This window comes from Anser brachyrhynchus, assembly GCF_964034855.1.
Source record: "Anser brachyrhynchus genome assembly, chromosome: 12".
Lineage (NCBI taxonomy): Eukaryota > Metazoa > Chordata > Aves > Anseriformes > Anatidae > Anser > Anser brachyrhynchus.
The window spans coordinates 21,322,576-21,344,844 of NC_137707.1; the positions used below are offsets into that span (position 1 = coordinate 21,322,576).

General features: G+C 37.2%; 1 protein-coding gene across 1 annotated transcript in view; it reads right to left on the minus strand.

Annotated features, from left to right (window-relative positions):
* LOC308176504 (uncharacterized protein) overlaps positions 1–22,269 on the minus strand; it is a 424,460-nt gene that overhangs the window by 11,581 nt on the left and 390,610 nt on the right. The window contains exons 39-44 of the mRNA XM_080552300.1: positions 11,102–11,233; positions 10,722–10,766; positions 7,187–7,320; positions 5,920–5,962; positions 2,053–2,170; positions 65–362 (exon numbers count right to left, since the gene is read on the minus strand). The gene's annotated coding sequence lies outside the window, so the exon portion shown is untranslated. The remainder of the gene's footprint in view (positions 1–64; positions 363–2,052; positions 2,171–5,919; positions 5,963–7,186; positions 7,321–10,721; positions 10,767–11,101; positions 11,234–22,269) is intronic.

Sequence of the window (22,269 nt, forward strand, 5' to 3'; positions counted from 1 at the left end):
GTGCATCACATAGGCTATAATAATAGGCACATTGTCCATTTATACAAACTATGCGCTTACTCACAGGAGTGGTCGCTGGCTTCCTCCGTGAGGCCCTCAGTGATTCACTCCCACCATTTCCCCTGGGTTTTCTCCCTGCTGTCCTGCTTCTCCAGGGCTGTCCGCACCCCCTCCAGCCCTGGGCTCACCAGTGCCGCATGGATGCTCTTTGCCATTTCCTCTTGCAGCTTTTCCCAGCTGTCTGCTTACTGGCAGCTCTCCATTCCTCTCGGTTCTGTTTTCAGTTTTCTGCTTCCTTTATTCCAAGGTGCTTTTTAACCAACTCTTCAGCGTAAGGCAGTTGCAAAAGATCAGTCTCCTCCCTGGGTCCAAAACCAACAGGCAGACCATAAAACCTCTCTTGAAATGTGAGGTTGCCTATTCTGACCCCACTTCTGGGGTAATCTAAAATTCAGTGTTCGTCCTGGCGGGGTAAGGTGGTTGAGCTAAGTAAGGAGGGAGATGCCCACATTGGCAGATAAGGAAATCACAATATAGTGATAAATATATTAAGATAAATATGGCCATATGCCAATTTTTCCCCCTCATAAATAAGACTCTTGTTTACCAAATGTTCAGTTTTGGTTATGTCACTATAAAAATCAAGCAGCTGGTAATTCAGGCTTGATTAGCAGGTCTCCAGTTTTGATTAGTAAATTACTGTAGTAATCAAGGTTAATTCTCATTTCAGAGCTATGCCACAGATTTTATCTCTTCCAGAGAACTAGATTTACTACTCTGTAGAAGGAATATTTTAATAAATATTACAAAAACATTCAGAAATAGAGAGCAAAAGCAGATCCAAAGGTTTTTAAAATATGGAGAACCAGAGTAGCAATGCTGTTCAAACAAGAAATGGTTAATGTCCTTGGAATAAAACTCCAAGCTGCAATTTTGCAGAAGATTTTCACATAATATATGCAGAGATTGCATTGCTAATTCCTTTTACCTTGTTTTTCTATTTCTATCTTTAAAAATTGCTTTCTTTGGATCTTCATCTTTCATTTTAAGAGGAAAAAAAATGAGTATACAGATAGGCTTGAAAAGAAGCCCAAGAGACCATTATTAGTAGAAAGATAAACAGTAGAATGGATTCTAACTGAGCCAGAAAACATCACTGTAGAATTTACATAAAATTTAGTTTTCAACCAAACATATTGCACATCCAGTTCCAGCACATCTCATAATGAATATTTAAGTTTTCAAATGACCCACATGTCCCATAAGTGAGCAAGAGTCCCCAAAAGCCATCATTGTTGTAGAAGAGGCACAATATTAAAAAACAATAAGAATTCATTAGGGATCTTGTTTTTCTATGAAACTTTTACTAAATCTTTAGTCTGCAAATCTTGTGATTATTTGAATCATACAAGTTTGTCAGGGATTTGAGAGTGGATAACAAATTTTTATATGGATTTTAATTAGGATAATATTATTATTTTCTAGTTACAGTTCTGGGTCAGATTCTGTATAGCCCTCTCACATCACTTTTGTATAATTAGGCACTTGATTATCTAAAATAAGTGTGATGTTTTGCTTTATCTGCTCAGTACTGCACACTTTTCTCAGATAGGGAAGCACAGACAATTTTCCGATATACTATAGTATTCCATTCAAAATATTTAGGTAACTTTTTCCCCAATAACATAGAAATAGTTGATTAAAGCCCCAGAACATATGTGTACAGAGGCACATTATTGGGAATATAATAAACAATGAATTCAATATACAGTTATAAATTTGCTATGCCCCTTAGGGAAAAAAAAAAAGAAAAGAAAATAAAAAGGAAAAAAAGGATATTCTCTAAATAAACATGCTATGTCTTTTTTTTTTTTTAAAGGTTAGGAAGGAACGTAGAATTTATTTCTGTTTCATTATGTATTATACCATATATATATATGTTTATACAACTGGGACAATTTTGCTACACAGCTATAAACACTTTTATTATGCCCATGGAAATACAGGGGGTTTTGAATCAGACCAGGATCACCTGTGCTTCTAATTCAGCACCTTGTTTCTGACGGTGGCAAACAGAAAATGCTTCAGAAGGTTTCTTCCTAGTGCTTGAAAGTCAGTAGTTGTCATACAGTCTGCAGCAAGGAGATTCTTGTCCTTCTGGTGTTCCTCCCTGTGTAACACAGACCTGGAGATTTAACATTTGGTCTTACCTGCATGGTTTATTTACAGACCAGCACCTGATGACCTAAATACTTGCAGAAAGTGGAAAGCAACCTGAGCTATGAACAGTTAAGATTACCCCCTGGCTAAACTAATAATTGAGTAAAAAGTAAGCATATACAGAGTGGATTTACTGAGTATATTAGGGACCTGTCTCAGACATCAACAATTTAGGAAGCACCACACTTTTCAGGAGAAAAGGAAAAAAAAATACTATCAGGCAGAAAGGCTATAAAGCAAACATTACAACTCTGGGAAAAGCATGTGCATTTTTTCTGGTCTGTCTTATACGTCCAAGAGAAGTTTCACCTGGGGAAGGAAGGAGTGTGTGTGAGGGGTGGTAGCAATTACAACCAAGCCTTTGCATTAACAGGGGACTTCCACAGATTTTTGGCTCACCTCCAGTAGTACAACAGCTCCTTGAATCTGGCAGTTTTTACTCATTGCTTTTGCGCAAGTTTTTATTTTTGGCTTTGACTTTCCTTTTCTTTGCAGCTCTTCCAAGTTACATGGGAAGAAGCAGACAGCTGTCGTTCCTCAAGGAACAGTGCAGGAGACAGTGCCCTCTGTAAGCACCTCTCCCACCAACAGCTATGATTCAGAGACTCAGATAGCTTCAGATTCTTCCCCAGCTGAATTCTTGGCCAAACTCATTGCTTCTCCAAGACTCTGGTGAATTATAACCAGCAGCTTAGGGATATGGTTGCAAGATGGATAAAGCTATATTTGAGGATATTAACAAAATTCTGAATAAAACTCAAAACTGCAGCCCCCAGAAAACTGTGTTGTGTTACTCCATTGAGAGAAGAGCTCTGAATGGGAAGTAACAGCTACCTCTAGACCTCTTGGGCAAGCACAGGGTAGCATACAAGTGACTGCTGGTTATTAACTGCCCTTTTGCCAGCCTCCAGGTAATCAACATGAAGGAAATATGGCCAGAGAGCCACTGCAGTCTTGTTACCCCTGGCAGAACAAGAGCTTCATAAAAGTAGCCTGTCCTAGTGTAAATGAGTGAAGTCGTAAGGTTTCTGGGAAGGTAGTTAATTTATCTGCAGGTAGGATTGCATCACTGAACATGATCATCTCTGTTGAAGGTGATTAACAATATGGTATGTTGCCTGTTTTGAATAAAGATTATAGGCCAGCTCCTGCCCTGGCTCAACTCCCATTGAAGTCAACTGTTTAGCCTGAAAAATAGATTACAGGATGTGGCCATAATTTATGCATAGAAAAAAATGTAGAAGATTTTGCTTTAGAAACAGTAATTCTTATTTACGTGCACCGCAGCAGTGACTAGGACCCAAGATTCTTTGTGTAGGATGGTATCCAAGTACATAGGAAACACAGGCATGGTCCCTACCCCAAAGAGTCTTTAATCTAAGCAAAAGACAAAAGACAGCAAACAGATGGGGAGAGGGGCAGAAATGACAAGGTAACTGGGAGATAATTATGATCACTATGCAGTCACAGCACATCAGCTGCTTAACCACTATCATTTTTTTTAAGGTGTCACAGCAGAGGAGAGTTTTAAGGGAGGATGTGAAGAAGGGCAAGTGAAGTAACTTGGCAGATTTTTATGGGCATGGACACTCCCAGAAGAAAACAGAATGGTTCAAAATTTAAGAAATGGGTGGTGAAATCCAGTGTGAATGGTGGATGCACTTTGATCTGCCAATACCTCCTGGATGTGACAGAGACAGGCTGAGGAGAGCCTATGATGGGCCTTAAATGTCTATAGGATGTTTTTAGCTGCACGGTGAAGGAAGGAGACAATGAAAGAGTACATGGTAGAAGCAGAAGATGGTACAATATTAAATTTAAATATGCACCCCTGCAGCAGTGTCAGAGTGAATGGGCAAGAAGGTATCCATTCGCCAAGGCCAAAGTAACTGAGATTCATTGCTGGGGTTTGAATGAATGATTGAGCTTTGCTGGTGAAAAAGTTGGGCTGTAGACATAAAGCACAGGAATCAGAAGGTTTGTCTTAGCAAGCACAAATCTAGAGAGAAAAATATAGAAAGACATCACATCTACATAGAAGTGGGCCTAGAACTTGAGATAATCGTGCTAATATAGCGGTCACACTTCAGGTTTTTGTTTTGCAAGATCCTGCTGGCATAAAAGAGATTCCCTGTACCTGAAAAGGAAAATGATTCTGAAATGGCTTATATGTGACAAAGCTGAAAACATTTTGTGCATTAGCAAAGTATGTGGCAAAGTGAGAAAAACAGGTGTCAAAAAGAACAGACTCTTCTCTTCAAAGGTTTTAAAGCTTTTTTTTCATAACACTAATCATTTGTATTACTACTCTCCCAAGCTCATATATCAATAAACAAATCAATGAAAACAGCTCATTTTTGTTTATCATACATGTATGCACCATTTTTGTGTGCCACTGTGGTAACTGCATAAGAGAAACAGGTATGGAGCTGCTTACACATGGTTGTAGGAGTAGCTTTTTGAGAGCCTGACCACTCCAACCTTACTCTGAATAAAAATAGAAAGGACAGTACATATGCTACTGCAAAGCAATTTATATATTTTAAGTATGTTTAGGTGGTATCTAAATTACTGCCAGAGCTCTGACCTTGATTACAAATGATCATAAAGTAAAGAATACTTTGAAGTTCCCTAAATTGTAGATCAAAATGCTTGTATATTCATCACTTCGACTAAGATCCAGCCAAGATTTTGTTGGCTAATAAAGACTGTAAATTAAATAGAAAACAGGCCCAGTAAAGAGAGGTCATGGCTGCTTTTTTAAATACTTACAGCCCTTTAGGGCAGGATGTCTGTGCTGCTTTAATTGTTCAGAGTTTCACTTTCTGCCATGGGAGCTGCAAATGTGCGAGCCTCTGTCTCATAACACCACAATATAGACCTCCATTTAAACTTGATGGGTCCCTTCTCATTGGAGTTTTATTTTGCAGGCACTTTTGTGATGTGCTTTTTTTATGAGCAGTGTGAATAAATACGATAGAGATAATACCTATGCAAATGGACAGAACTAAAATGTCTAGGTTTAGGAAAAAAAAACAACAAAATTCTACTTTATATATATACATATATATACACATTTATCTAAAGAATAAAAACCCAATAGTGTCATTTTTCTTATTTTAAGAATGATTTTCTTCTAATCTTCCTGCCAGTCAGCATTCCTCTGAGGAATGTAATAACTATGCATGATCTGATTGGCACAATGTGAAAATGAGCTAAATTTCAGTCTTACAACTGTTTTCATTCTTCTCCAGTTTGTAAATCAATGCCCATGGCTACATTATGACCGCTGTTAATGAGCAGTCCTAACTTTTGGGAGGATCAGCTACTTCCCGAGCTACCAGCTCCCAGTCCACATGAAGATGTATGATAGGCAACCTTTGGATAAGCTGTCAAGCTGTGCTTGATAGTGTGCAAACAATATACCATTGTACTAGTGCCGTGTTAAGTTATCATGCCATCATCAGGTGAGCAGTGTTCTATGCTCTTTAGTGACATTCTCTCTCTTTAGTTATCTGAGGACTGTTTCAATCAATCAAGTTTATAGAAAGCCTTGATTATCACTCAAAAGAAATGTCTTTGTGGATCTTGCCCTTAAAATACAGGCCAAATTCCCACTTTTAGTGCTTCTGGAAAGTTGTAATCTACCCAGACTCTAAATGGTTACTATATTTAAGTGAGAAAAGCATTGTGACTCACCACAGAGCAGGACATTGGATGGTCTCTGATTCTATCTGTTTGCCTGAAAAGAAGCCAAGAATTAAGACTTATGAAACAGATTACGAATTTTGTATGTCTCAGTGAAAAAAGGTGAATGTTATTTACACTAAATTAAACCTTCGAGCATGGAAGAGTCACCTTAAGTAAAATGCAAACTTAAAATACTAGCCCAGAGATGAATTAAGCCTTTAGAAATTGAGGAGTCATGATATTAAGGCACTCTTCTGGGTAATGATAACACAGCAGAAAATAGGGACTAACCATAATACTAATACGAAGTATTTCATATTGCAGTACAGATCCTCTGTAAAATGCATATTGTTCCTAATGAACTTTTTCCTATTCCTCCAGCTGAGGGGAGACCATATGCTGTTTTTAGTTACACCATTGTAAATCTGGAATAATAATATGAAAGTTCATTGAGTTGAAGAGGATTTTGTATTTTTTGTAAAAACAGTTGAAGTCACAAATGAGATATTCCTATGTTCCCTGTTTCTGGATGTTTTTCTTTCTTTGTCTCCTCCCTTGTCACTTACTCTTTTTCAGCCTCTGTACTTAGTTTATTCCATCCTCTCCTACCCATCCTTATTGTTATTTTTTATGGCTTTGGGTGGGTGGTTAAATGGCATTAGGAAGAAAAGCCACACAGGAATACATCCTCGTGTACTATTATCCAGAGCACCATGCCTCCTTCTCTTGGTTACCTCAATGTCATAATGACGTGCTATATATTCACCATTTAAACAATTTTAAATAGTAGAAAAAATAACACTTTTTTTCCTTTTTTTTTTTTTCCGAGGCTGTCATCTATTACAAAATCCTACAAACAGAATAAAAGAGCAGTTAAATGAGTACCTTAATTTGCTTGCTATTGAGAAGCTGTTACTATAACAAACAGCAGCAAGACTTTTAAATCAGGCCTGTGGAACAAAGCATTCCAGTGTCATTTTTGCATTAGTGACTGCAGTTGATGTCATTTTCACAAAACAAAATTATAACCAAAATGGATATTTCAGGTCAAAGTGCCACAAAGAGTATATAGATACATTTCTATCAATAAATCTGCCCTCTTCCTGCCCTGACATAAGTGTTCAACCCCTTGTGATTGACGTTTTTACCACTAAATTATACTATGTCTGCTTCTACAAGAAATGTCTCCATTACAAAATTAGCTAACCATCAACATAACATAAAATAACTTCAACATGGTGTCATTTCACAGGAATATTGATTCTCAGAGACTTACTGGATTAAATCCTGGTTTCCCATAAAAGGAGCAGCCATTATGTCTTTAGTAGACAGAAAAATATATATTGTTCAAAGATGTATATTGAGGAGGTTAAAACTTCACTGCTAGACACAGAAGCATAAGATTTTGTCCTGTGGCAAGATGAAATAAAGAAAATTGTCAAAATATTAATTTGCAATATACATAAGTTTAAGAAACAGCGACTATTCTGTTATTTTATTTTCCTCTGTTGAAAGATACTTTAGCTATTGGTTGCAGTAGGAAAAGTCAACAATTCTTCTGGGTTGACTACTGAGTCTGCCAGATTCTTTCCATGGCCTTGTGCAAGTAAATTTATCCTTGCTTCATTTTCCTCGCCTTTAGTGTTAATGCAATTCCTCATACCTCACATGATGTTGTGAGCTTTAATTGACTAATACCTGAAAGGTTTTTCAAGTTCTTAAATGAGCAATGCTATTTAAGAGCAAATAATCACAATATGCAGTTGTAGTTTCTTCCTACATCAAAACTGTAGAAAGGAAAACTAATTAGGGAACAGATTTTTATCACTCTCTCTACTTCATTTTTATAGACTTGTCCTATATTTAGCATTGAAATAATAATGGTCTAAACTCTTTCTGGGCACAACTTCTATGATTTTAATGAAATTACATAGGTGATAAATTTGACCCAGTTCTTTGTGACTACTTGCACATCAGAGAATTTCCTAAGAGAGAAAAAAACATTTCTATGGCCACAGTTCATTCCTGGTACTTACATTATTTTATGTTTCAGCCTGATTCCTTCAAATACGGATGAAAAGCAGTGTCTTCATTAAACAAGGCATGATGCAAATTTAGTTGTATATACTACGCTGTCCTGAAGATGCTGTCCTGTTCAGGGCTAGTGGCATGCTTTGAGAGTAGGGGTAAGGTGAACAGCTGCCAGATTTCTCACTTTTTAGGAAACACATTTCATCTCTAGAGTAACTGTTCGTCTTAAAATAAGAGCCTTTAAAATCAAATGGGTTCTGTACTCCCTGGTAGAGGAGAACTAGGTAACATGCCAGTTCCAGGATGACTAGCAGTAATGAGGTGTAAGAGACATGGGGGGAAGCATGAGGCTGCTGGAGAGGTACCCATGGAGTTTTGCAGTTACAATGTCTGCACATAGTAGACTTGTATTCCTTGAAAAGCAGCTATGATGGAAAGGCACCATCACACAACCATAGCTTGCGTATGTTTGTGAAGGCAGGGGGCAAGTGGGATTCTGCTCAGCAGCTCCTTCACACTCTGGCTTTGTGTGGTGTGTATGAAAAAAGGGCATTTTCACCTTGGGAGAATCATAGTACATAGCTGCCTGGTAGTGAAGGATAGTCTGTCGCCATTCATCCCTGCCCATTAAGGCTTGGAGAGGACAATATTACAAGTCTCTGCCCATTCAATCCTTTTTTGTTGGCACATTACTATTTTATCATTTTGATCTTCTCCCTACTGAAGATAAAAGACACCATGGGCAGGATTCATGAATGAGTACTGTTATTTATCAACCCAGGACTTTTTGAACATTTTTTCCCCCTGATTCATGAACCACTTTTCCATATTTGAAAAGCAGTTCATAAATCGTTCAGCACCAGCAGAAATTAATAATAATGAGTTCATTTACATAAAAGGACTCATCCTGCCATTTGCTGATAATGTTTGAAGCCAGAACCTTGTCAGCAAACAGGATTTTTGCTGGCAGTGCAGGAAATAATCTTTTGTTTATAAATTAATTAAAACATACTTTTCCCTCTGCTTTTAGTGATGTTATAGGGACATTTTGTTGAGCAAAATATTTTGCATTTTCTTTTTTTAGCAAATGACACTGTCCATAGTGGAAACAGATTTTCAGTAGCGTTAAGAGTAAGACTTTTAAGAGAGAGAAATGTTTTTGCATTTATTTTTATTTATTTATTTATTTATTTTTGAGTGAGGATTCCGTGTAAAACTGTTGGGAGCTGCATTTTGTGAGGGTTTGTTTGAACATATTCCTTCTTCTTGATCTGTGTGTGTTCATTCTCCCCTTCAAGTTGCATTCTGAGTTTCGAGTTCAAGTGAACTGAAAATCTCAACAAGAAACTCCCACGTTTCCTCTGGACTCCTGACAAACCCACAAGTTTCACATGATTTTGATGCAAAACTATAATCAGTCCCAGGTTTTATTTATTTATTTTTTTACAGGAGGGATGAACCTGAATGAATATTTCCATAAACCAGGGGTAGAATCTGTAAATGAAAGTTTAATGCCAGCACACACATGTGGTGTATATGTGTGTTTCATTATGTTTGAATGCCAGGAACTATTCTCCTTTCCCCAAGACCGGATTTACATAATTTACTTTAATGGAGCTCAATCAGATCTACACTGTTGTAAGAGAATCATGCATTTGAAGCATAAGGGTACAGTTTCAGAACACACTAAGTCTAACCTAAGTCTCAGGCTGTTGCTGTGAAGAGAGACTGGCTCTCCCCAACTACGAATTGGGACAAATTGGGCAGAAAAATCACACACATGCACACACCCCACATACTTTTCCTGTTGGACCAGCAGCCTGGCAGGGCGCATTTCCACACATCCCTCTGCACCTTCCTGGCTTGGCTCACACTCTTTCAGGTGACTCCAGGCAGCCAGGGAGTTCTGGGACCCCATAAAGCATTTTCTGTCCCCCTGCACATGGAGCCTACTTGTCTATAACAAACATCCAGCTTCCACTCCACAGCCGAAGCCTACAAATACCATAATAAACAACACAGAAACATTTTAGGTTGCTTTCTGCATTCAGGCCCTTCTCTTCAGGCAAAGGTGGACAGCTGAAAATCCCCATGCATACTGCTTTCCTAATTTACACAGCAGATTATTCAGATTTGCAAGGGAGTAAATGAAATACGCATATGAATATTTTACACAAAAATTGGTCTAATCCTCTCCTAGTATTTTGAAAAGAGTACAACACTAGAGTGTCAAATATAATTGGAAAAGAGTGGAAATTCATCTTAGCTTGTTTATTTCTTTATGTACAGCACCATTAACGGAAATGGTGATATAGGATATGATTTTCTGGTTTATTCAGTTTCTTAGTGTTGGAGATTTGTCATTTGGTATTCTGATTTTTGTTTGTATTTAAGTTTTTGTTTAGCAAACACAGAACAGGGTGTTATCACAAAAGAAACACTAAAAGTTGGAAATGTGCATTATTAATCTGACCTGTGTAACATGTACGTATATGGCTTCAATAGAAAAGCTACGTTAAAAAACAACAACAAAAGGCATGAATTGCCTGTTTCTACTTCTGGTCTTAATTGGTGACATCTGCGTTTGTTGGGATTTAATAGAACTTTTATTTTGTGTTTTTGAGAAGGAAGAGTTGGCTGACTAGTTATCTTTATATGGTTTCATTTCCTCTCATGTCCCCTTCTCTTTAGAAATGAAGTCTTAGAAATCTTCAAACAGTACAAGGGAGCCAAGAGTTCTGCATACAGTTCACCAAACTATTCTGAGCTCTACCACTTACCTGCAGCATGAACCTGGGCAGCTCATTTCAACTTTACGCTTTCATCTGTAAAGCAGAGTTAATGATTCAGCTCAGAAAACTCTGATATGTTCACTAAAATCATTACATAAAGCCAATATATATTATTATATTACTATTCAGAACACCTTTGATTTTGCATTAGTAAAATATGATTTTTTTCAGAAAAAGGCTTTTATAGAAAATTTGGTTCTAATTAAACTTCTTGAATTGCAGGTACTGATAGCTACCTACACACACACCCATTATATGCAGGTGTAGGCTATGTATGCTTCTATGTAGCAGGTAGCATGTTGACTCACCAATCCATGTTACATGTTTTTAGGTAATGGTTGATCTCACCAGTTACTGCCAGCTCTTACCAGTGCGTGATCAGAATCAGACATCACAGGTTTCTCATGGCTCTGTGTTACTATGTATTTTCATTCTCTTTGGCGGCCTTTTATAGATTTCACTAAATGGCAGGAATATAAAATGGAGAATATTCATATGACCTGGAACAGAAAACAGAAACTGGAATCAAGCTTCCCAGAAGAAAATATCTGAGGGAGAGGGGAAAGTGCTGTCTGTGGCAGCAAAATGACATGCCAAGTAGACTGAAAGCAACATTCATAATGTTAGGAGCCCACTTTCCACAGTGCATAAATTCAAGACAATGAAAACGTAATGAATAAAGCATTTCAAGAGGTGATTGTGACAAGGACGGGAGTGGGGGGAGGGAGGGGTGCTGGATCATACAGTCGACCACTTCAAGTAAGACTGTTTATTGCTGGAGAGAAGACTCCAAACTGGGAAATAATTTAGGGTAAGGGTTCCCAAAAAGCCTTTCCTTCCCAAGCAAGTGAACCAAGTTTCAAGTTGAGACTGGAAATGGAATCAGGATGCTTTAACTGGCTGCCTAAGATCCTGATTCCTCATAACATTTAGCTGCATGTAAAGGTTCTTTAGCAATGTTTAAAAGATCTTCCCTCTTGCACACCAGGCAGTCTGTTGAAAACATCCTACTGTAAGAGAAAGCTAAGTACAAAAATTCATCACCCCTAAACAAATGCCTGTTGGGAGTTTCAAAGAGCCAGTAAGTCTTGATCTCTTTTGGGAGACACAGACGTTGCTGGAAGCCACTGCTAACAAGGAGCCAAAACTGAAGCTGGGGCTGCTCAGCACCTCTGAGGATTTGGCCTTCGATTTGAGCAGCCTGCAGACCCCAAAGCCCAATCCTAGGAGGCTGCTGTACAATTCCGAATAAGCTTTAGGGGAAAAAAATCCAAGGCAAGCTTTCAACCTTCTCAGTTGGTTTTAGTAAGGATTTTCAAAGTTATCTTTATGAAGAAAAGGGCTAGAATATAGCTTGCTTAAGGCAAATCTGAAAACCTGGGATCTGTTCCTGCCCTCTCCAAAACCAGGAACTTGTGCCTGGTTACACAGAAAAGTTTGGTCAGAAAGAGAGAATAAAGACAATTATTTTTAGAATCAGTATAAAAATGCAATCAGGGCTGATGATTCTGTTACTCATTTTCACACTTCTGCAAAAATCTGTGTGTTTTCCATTTCTGAAATCAGCTGAAGATTCTCAAATGTCAAATAAACTTTTTTTGTGAAGTTCCTAAGCAGGAAGCTGTAGTAAGAATACAATCATAACCTTCATTCTTGTACACACTCCAAACTTCGACAGATCATCAACTGGATTTCCCCAAATCCTAAAAATTGGCATAATAACCACGAGATTAAAAAAAAAAAAAAAAAAAAAAAAAAAACATGAGACACTAGAAATAGAAATCCCCCGCACACTTGGGATCTTTATATTCTCATAATAGCTTCTGAACTGTGAGGTATTAAGTCTTAAGGTATGTTTTTGGGATCACACTCCCAAGCTTTCCAACACAATCATGAGAACTAGAAGTTTTGTTTTATCTTTAAAAAATTATTTGCACATTTACAGGAGCTGAGGCTTTAAATAAAGCATCAAATACCTCAAAGTTCATGATAAAATTGTAAGAACTGGCAATCCTGCCTGTAATAAGCAAGCAAAACTATGTTCAGAAGCTGGTAGAAGAGGATGAGGAATAAAGTACTGTACAAGACAGGAGAAGATTTTGAAATGTTACCACTTTGGAAATGCTGCATTTTTACATTAGGTTTGTACTGTTGTGAGTGACTGTCTCAGCTCTCAGGTGCCAAGGCATGTTTTTTTGTGGGACTCTCTGAGATTAAACTACTCATTAGCAATTTCAGTCCGTTCTCACTTTTTCAGATTGCATTTCTCTTTTGCATTTTTTTTTCTTTCCGTCAGGCTTTTTCAGTGAGTTTCCTTTTAAATAGCTCATTCCTTCCTCTCTTCCCTCAGCTATTTTCTTCACATTCTTCTCTTTCCCATCTCTGCATTTCACTGGTGAGCATGATCAGGGGCTTGGCATGCTGCTGAGCTACCATGTGTTCCAGCACACATCTTTCGACTGCAGAGCACAGACATTCCCAACTGGCCAGAGGCTGCTGGGAGGGAGAACACAGCCAGCCTGCCCTGGGCACTCATCCTTGCTATGTGATTCACCTCTCCCCAGGGTAAGTCCCCTGAAAGGGAGAGTTCCTCAGGTGTTGATGAGGTGTGGCAGTGTTTTCCAGTGAGCAGGAAGCCTCATCTTTTTTTTTTTTTTCCACCCATCTTTTATCTGAGGAAACAAAGGGCCCATCTACCCAACCCCTGTCTCCAACAAGAAAGTAAGTCTGTTCTCTACAAGTAAATGAAAGAAAAAGAAATGCAGCAAAAATCTCTGCATGAACAGGAATGGTTTGTTGTAGTAGTGCCACTGTGAATTAGCTGTATTTGAGGCAGGCCAGGGAGGTATCAAATGGTGAGTTGGAAGGACCAACTAGAGCAATGCGTTCCCTAATATTTGTGAACTGACTGATTAATATCAACACCAAAATATCTCATGTATCACCACACACTGAATTTCTCACTGTGTCAAAAGGACCGTTATTTCTAATGACCTCCTCCCTGTTCAACCATCTGCGCTGTAGGAGAACGAGACCTCTGTTAGTCAGACACTATTGAACCAGCTCTTAAAGTCTCCTTGGGACAAGATGGTGTATGGCTGATGATGTCATTGGTGACCTCAATTTCACTACTGTGCGTAGCTCAAGATAGCTACTAGATCGATTACAGAGATTTGTCCACCCATGCTCAAAAACCAGGACAACCTCAGGCAGCCACAGTTCTATCACACAGTTCATTAGATTACCAAAGACATTAAACACCGGTCCAAAGACTGATTATAGCAAATGATAATATCACAATGATTGTCACTTGATAAAGTAAGTCACAATTGCTTAGCTAAGTAGTAAAATCTTTAATTGAAGGATTATGGAAATCTTGAATGCAATAAGATACAGTAAACTATAACCACTTGAATTCACATAACCCTAGATAGCTAAAGAAAGGCTGAGGGACTACTACCTCCTAGTCTTTCTGTTTTCATTTACAGCAAGTTCACTCTGGAAATGTTGAAGAATTTGCATCTATCAGAAAATTGCTCATTTACTGAAACCAGCTATTTTTAAGGTTTTATTTAAGGGATATAATGAATAAGACTAAATTGATGTCAGGCATGAAGTAATTTTAACCAATACATTCAAAGTCTATAATACAAAATATTTGAAAATTATATGTAGAGTAATCTAAAGTAATGAGATGTTAAAATTCCTTGGAACCTAGAAACTCTTCTATTCATTCTGTTCTTCTTTTGCTTTCAACCTCACTGTGGGAGGCTCCATCTCTGACATCTTTATATATGATGTTCTCATTTCAAAATGCTACTGAACCTTCAAATGAACACTTGCCTATGATCTTTGAATGCAAAAATACTTAAATCAAGGTTTTTATACTTTAGTGCACTCAGCCATTATATGCAGTGAGAGAATTTTGGTATTTAGTCTAGGTCTTATTTCAAAAGAAAGGAAAAGACGACTCAAAATGAAAACAATAGCTCAGTAGAATGAAATACAAGCAGTACCAGATAATTTCTAGACAGGATATTTTAAACATATATTGAAAAGAAAGGGAAATGAAAAACCTTTTGGAAAGTTAAATCTGAAGTAAAATATGGCATCTTCCTATAAGAACTGTTTCTAAATGAAGTAGGGAAAGCGGTGATTGTACAGTATTTACAGGTTGACACCTATTCCCAGCATTAGTGTGGACTTGTATGAAGAACTTCAAGAAACTACTCTATTGGTGAACATTAGAAGAAGCAAGCAACGAGAAGAGCTTGGTGTTCTATCATGGACACAATTGTCATGAACATGTTTCTCTTACATGCTTTAAGCTAATCCTTTTCTTTTTTTTCCTCACTGTGCTATAGAGATCTTATAACTATGAACAGGTTCCAAAGACGAGCTAGAACAGACTACCTTCTATAACGTCCCCTCTTAATCAGCCATACAAACACAATTTATTATGACATAAACAAACTAAACCAACTGTATTAGTTATTTGATGCAATAATGTAGATTTACTACTGTACAGTAAATCTCAAGTAAACCTTGTATTTCTTTTTTTTAAGATTACCTCTTAAAAGTGTTGATGCTACAAATTAATCATTTCTCATTACTTCCCTTTATTTTTGCTATTCGAATTAAGATGATTTTTATGACCTTTACTTTCTTTTCAGGGAGAGGAGGCTCCTTATTCCTCCACTGGATTGTTAGGTTTTAGCAGTCCCAACCCTTTGTTTCACTTATTTTGGAATTCTTCACTAAATCTCAAATTGTACTCCTCTGTTTATTTAACATGTAACAGATTTGTCATATGCAATCAGTTTTCAGCTTTCTAATGCATGTCAGAACTCACTAACTCACTGTTTCACAGGGGGTCAATGCATCAGATGTGGAATTGGGAGCTTTCAGTTTCAGTAACCACTTATAAGCTAAGTGTTGCAAGCAGGCATCATTAGTGAACAACACAGTTCTGTTCCATGCTTGGGATAGGCTTCCATTTCTTCTTGAAGCTTTTACTGGCTCTGAGTGTCATCTTGGTGAAGCAAGAAGCTGGCTACATTACTACTTTAAAAGCTACGATGACTCAAAAGCTATGATTGTTTCTGCCTTTCATCTTTTCAATACGATTGCTGCCTGAACTGGAGTAGCACGAAACCAAGCTCACTATACTAAATAGACTTCAAAAACACAAAGAAGTTAAAGCTTATCTACACAAAAATGTAAAAGCTTATCTGAAGACAGAAACAACACAAACACAGATACCTCCCTCTGAGAAATCCTAAGCCCTGTTTGTTAGCATCTTCATAACTGATAAAAACAATATTAAATTTTTTTTTTCATCTTAGCTAGGTGAACGTAAATGACTCGTGTGAACTGTGTGGCTATGGGAAGCAGAAGAATGTAAAAATTTAACACTTTACATGTAAGCATTAAACCTTCAGATGTTAGAAGTGCCAAGGAAGCTAGAGGAATACTTACTGGCTGCAGTTAGTGGTTACACAGCTAGGACTGAGTGCTCTATCCAGTACAGCTGCTGCCTTGTGTGTGGCAGGATGCACTGCTCAGTTCCCTACCCTCTGGTGCTGAATATTGCTGGCAATGCTCAGCAAGCTCCCTTGAACTGTACAGGCCACTTGAACAGCTTGTAAAGGTGTGCTCTGGAGAAAAGCAAACACCTGAAACATTATACTAAAAAAAAAAAACAGAAGAAGAGAGAGAGAGAAAAAAGACAAAAAAAAAGCAGACTGGTTTTAGCAGAAAGTGTATGATGAAGTTGCACGTGAAATACAGCTAAAAGTGTACTTCATTTCTTGGTCTTTAGTTTCACTAGTAAACTCACTGATAAAAATGAAAAAAAAAAGAGGAAGAACACAACAACAGTATAATATTCAGAGCAGCACTACTAGACTTTTTTTTAGTATCTAAGCCTGGTCTGTGGTATGTTATTATATCATGACAGTTGATCCAGTTAGTATTTGAGGACCACTAGACAAAGGACATGATATGTCATTATCCTAATTTGGAATTATTCAAATGCTCTGACTTCAGAAAATTTAGGTTGAATGTTATTGCATTTGTGTTCTGATTATTTCAGGAAAGTCTATGCAATTGATGAGGAAAGGCATCAGGAAAGGCAAGACATAAGGCTCACTCTTTAGAGCCCCCCCCCCCCTTTTTTTTTTTGTATTTCCAAATAAGTCTGAGAGGAAAACTGAAAATTAAGAATTATCATTTTCCATAATTGTTCCTTTTCACCTAAGGAGGGTATTGCCATCATCGCATTGAGGTATATACACAGATGTAAAACCTATTACAATATGATTATGGAACGTAAAAATACAAAAGAAAGGTATAGCTGTGCAAAACAAATAAATTAATCTTCATGATCATTCAGAGGCACTAAATAATATAGATTATTATGAAAAGAAAATTGCAAGGCATTCTCAAATAATAAATCTAAAAACGTTTTGAAAATTTTGTGAACACCTACAAGTTTACATACAACTCATCTGATTTACACTTAAATATCCAGACCTGAAAGTAAAAATAGTACAAAAGTGGTCTTTCTTAAAGAGATTTTAATGCTGCATGATTTTAGATATTAAGCGTTGCAGAACATGCAGTATTTATTAAACAGCTTTAGGATTTTTTGCAGTATTTATTCTATCTAGAAATGCATAAACAAGATCTAGAGCAACAATGAAAACTGTACCAACATTTTTCTAGCCCCAACATTTATGATTGAGGTTGCCAGTGATTTTTGTCTGTTTTAGCAAAGGTTGGATCAGTTCGACCAGCTGTCTGTATTTTAAAATTGTATGTATTTTAAAGGCATTGTAGTTAATGCGCTTTCTAGACAATTTTTTTTTTCAGAAAGACATTAAAGACTGAGCTAAGTGCATGGAACAGTAAGAAAACCAATTAAATGTATAGCTATTGAAAGTATCTATTCCAGCTGTAGAGTATACAACTTACTTTCTAGCAGTATAAACGAACATGTGGTAGTTGGGGAGGTGTAAGCGTTGATTTGTCATTTGTTCATGATGGTGACTACCCAGCAATGTACACAGCAATGATGAGGTTAAAAAATTCCCTGGAGTAATAGAGGAAACCTTTTCATCCCCAAAGGTATTGCCTCAGCTGCTAGGAAAGAGACAAGTTCCTCCAGGTGAGGATGTAGGTGGGTTGATTGAGGTAGACCAACAATGGGTAAGTCTGCTGGGATCAATTAAGATGACCCAGAAACAAAAAGTAAGGAGAATGTTTTTGCTCCCTTATTGCCCCGGTTTCCCATTCTTGACTCTAAGCTATGGGCTGCAGAACTGAGTCTTGAGGAGCACTGTAAGGCTGATCTGTTGTTAGCAGTTTGAGAGTTGAGTGCCTTGAGAAACTCATTTCTCTTTAAGCAACAAAAGCTCAGTCCTTTTAGATCTGTGCACTAACAATGTAAACCTCAGTATCTTAATGTAATATCCATCCCTAATAAACCCCTTCTAATTTTAATTTTTATATCCAGACATGACAATGGGATAACCAACCAACCAACAGAGCTGCTCCCTCTGAAAATATTTGCTTCTTAAATAGTTTTACAAAAAAAAAAAAAAAAGGACATGTTTCCTAAGTTATAATATTATTTGATTATTTTTTGAAAGATCCTCAAGAAATTAAAAGATATGCTCTGTTAACAATAGATAAATAATTACCATGCTGCATTTAAAACTTATATACAAATGTCAGGTTTTCAACCCTGCTTTGACAGAAGGAAAGCCCAAGCTTCCAACCTGAGGGATAAATATCTCAAGAAAGCTATATACTAAAATAAATAAATAAATAAATAAATAAATACACCCCCCCCCCCCCCCCCCCCCGCTTGCTTCAATATATTTTTGAGGCTTTTTTGTTTGTTTGTTCATTTTTAACCAGTTCTTCAGTTTAGGCCAGTCCTACATTCTCTTTTCATCGCATTAAACTCCCATTTCAGGCCATTTGCTTCACCATTCACTGTGGAGGCAGTATTTGACTAAAGCAATACAAGAAGTAAGACTCTTAATTATTGCCAGAGCCTGAAAACGTAGAAAGTCTAATCTGATCCAAACTTCCTCCACTTCCACATACCACCGAACTCAGTGGACAGCTGCTTGTTTGACCTTAAAGTTTCCCAGCTTCCAGGACACCTGGGTGCGTGCACCAGGACTCTGAGCCAGTCTGAACATTACATGCGGCTGGAAGCAGCAGCCTTCACCCCAGAGCTGCACACCATGTGCTGCATGCTTCCTGCAATGTACTACAGCTTTGTGAACAGAGCACGGCTACCATTTAAAACATGCTGTCTTTTGGTCCAGTGTCAAATCCCAAAATACTCAAAAAAGGGAAAATAAAGATGGAGCTCAGTGAACTTCTCAGCAGAACTTCTCAGTGCAGAATGTTCCTTTAGTACTACCATATTCACTCTTCTTGCTTTCAATCAATCTCCTCGCAGCTTTTATTTGAATGAAAGATAGTCAGGGATTAAAATGACTATTGCCTGCTTCTCCTATCCTCCATTATATAAGCAGGTACAAGTAAAATCCCTGAGGCAGAACAAAGCTTTATTGACTGAAAGCAGACACAAACCTGTCCTATTATAATTAGGGAGAGTTTTGAATTGGTTTCAAGGGACTGTCAGAAATAGACCTCTGAAAGGGATGCATGAAATATCTTGTCTTTTGCAAATCCTCCGAAGCTATATGCTCTTAACAGCACACAAAAACATGTTCCAGTTCAGAAGAGCAGAAAACCATGAAACATATGAAGCTGTTTTGCCAAGGAGGAAACCAACTGTGTATGAGAAGATACAAGCACTCCAGAGAAACCAGAAGGGAGAAAAAACAAACAAACAAACAAACAAACAATAAAGTTTTATTAGTTCTGGTAAAACAAACAAACAACCATCACCAAAAACAAAGCAAACAACCAAACAAAAAAGAATAAAACCCTCTTAGTTCTGAAAAAAAAAGAAAAAAAAACACCATCAACAAAACAAAATACATAAAAAAAAACCTCAACACCAAAAGAATTAAGTTCTCTTATTTCTGAAAAATTGTACCTGCTCTAACAATATGCCTACCCCTAGATTCATGGCTGCCTCACAGCTCATAAATTAAGCAAGTTCTAACCTGAGCACACTTAATACTGAAAGAGGTACAATGTTTGATTCAGTAGACTCTATTCATCCTATGATCCACAGACGTGCTAAAATATCTTATGTTTAAGGAAAATCAACCTAGGAAGAATGGAACAGGACTCATGCCTTTGAGGTCCCTCTGGCACTGCTGCTAAAAGGACAAGTATAAACACTGCTGTTCTGGACAAATTTCAAACGGAAAGCAGAGGTAGATCTCATGTACTAAAGAAAACCAAAGCTTATAGCGTAAGTCAGAAAAATGATTGCTCCCATACCCTTTCGAAGATTTCAAACTAACAGTAGTCCAACTGTGTTACAATTACAAACCAAAAATGTTGCCTCTGAATAGACATTGACTAGTTCTCTACCATCATCTATAAATGTACAGCACTTTGATAAATTGCACTTAAAATACAATTTTCACTAGTTGGTCTTTTTTGGGGAATCCATTTCAGTACTGCATTTCAAACAGTTCATTTGTTTACTTCCATTTTTTACTGGTGTGCTTTACAGTTTTACAGAAATCTTGTTTCACAATGCCTGATATTCCTCATAAAAGAGCACTTAATGCTCCTCAAACAAAGTAGGGAATTGATAACAAAGGACTATTCCAGTCATCACTTCTACAGTAGCTGTGACAGTGGCATGTTTACATTGTAAGACATAGCATTGTATAGTTTCCTGTATATTCAGTTCTGTAAAGCAGCAGGGGAGGTTGGTCTGGAAAGTGGCAACACAACAGCACTGAACACATGAAATGTCTCTGTGCATTCCCAGGGTAACGTGCCAGTCTGAGGCAACAGTGCTGCTATTGTACAACATAAAAAAATGATGTGGATTTCCATCAAAGAACAGCTAAAAGAGAGGTTTTTATTGTGGTTAGTCTGAGTTCAAAGCTTGGGGTAACACACTTATGGATGAACAGAATAAACGGTTATACTTAGGCTTACTGTATATAGCTTAACGAACACATATGAAGATCATATAAATAATTCACATTACTCAAGAGTGGTGAGTTGAACAAGTCCCTTCTGGTTAAACTTATTTAGAGATATGGTGAAGTTAAGTGAGTGATGGCACAGTTACAGAGGCCACAGTCCAAGGGGAATTTGGACAGTCTAAGTTACACTACCAGAGTGAATGATTTGTGCAGAATTATGTCAACTTACAGATCTTTAGACCTTATGGGAAAAGGAAATGTCTGATCTCTAAAAGAAGTGATACAAGATGAGTATTTTACAAAGTACAATTATGCTTTACTCAATAAGCTATTTCTATGAAGTAAACTGGACATCAGCAAAGCATGAAAGGAAACACTACAGTATAGCTGAAGAACGAGTTCAATAACAACAAGGAAAGCCTAAAATACTAAATACTTGAAACAAAATGCCCCACTTAAAAAAAATTATAACCCTTTTCAGTCAAGTGCTATCAACTCTCTCATCTGCAGTACCTCAGAAGTATGTAAGGGATCTAACCCGAATCTATCTAGTATAATATTTGAAGCATTTTGTTGAAATTGCAAATGTAGAAGTAATTTCTAGAGTAATTACTGTATGACTGAACACTAATGCATTATTATTTTTGTCTATTAGCCACGACCATCAAATTCATGAATTAATCTATACCGGAGATTTTTGTTCTGGTAAAGAAATGACATCAACAAACTAGGTAGCATTTCATCTGTTAATATTACAATAAGTCTGCAGTATTCTTCATGTTGGCAGGGTAAGATTATAATGACAACCTGTCTCTCTTTTATTACATAAATACATTACACATACTTATGCTTGATAATTATAAGCATTATCCTGAGCCCCAAATTCATTGTTATAATATTACTGAAGATTCTATAATTTAGATGTAATAAAATTCTATCATCTTTTCACAATAAAATTCACAAAGCAAAAAAATATCCCTTTTCAGGACCTCCTAAACACCTTTTTTTGAGTGGTCAAAATGCCAGGAGCATTTCAGTAGCTCAGGTTCAGTAGCTCAGGTTCAGAAACATGTATAACAGTTAACAGTAACGACAAATAGATATAGAAAATAAGCAACAATCCTTGCTGCATTGAACTTTGCAATTTAACACGTTTTATATTTAATTAATTCAGAAACTGAAGAACTTCAAAACTGGCTTTGAACAGGCTGTTTGTTAAAAAAAATAGAACATTTATGTTTTCACTGTTGTTTTTTCAAATGTGATGTGACAAAGTGAAAAAGCTGCATGAAAGTGTGGTTCTTTGTGTGATGGAAGTGGGATGCACCTACTAGTCTCACATCATCAAAGAAACAGACATATATCTATAATTTATGCTTTGCTTTAAGCTTCCGCTGATCCGATGTGGCTTTTTCAGACAACACAGGCAGCCC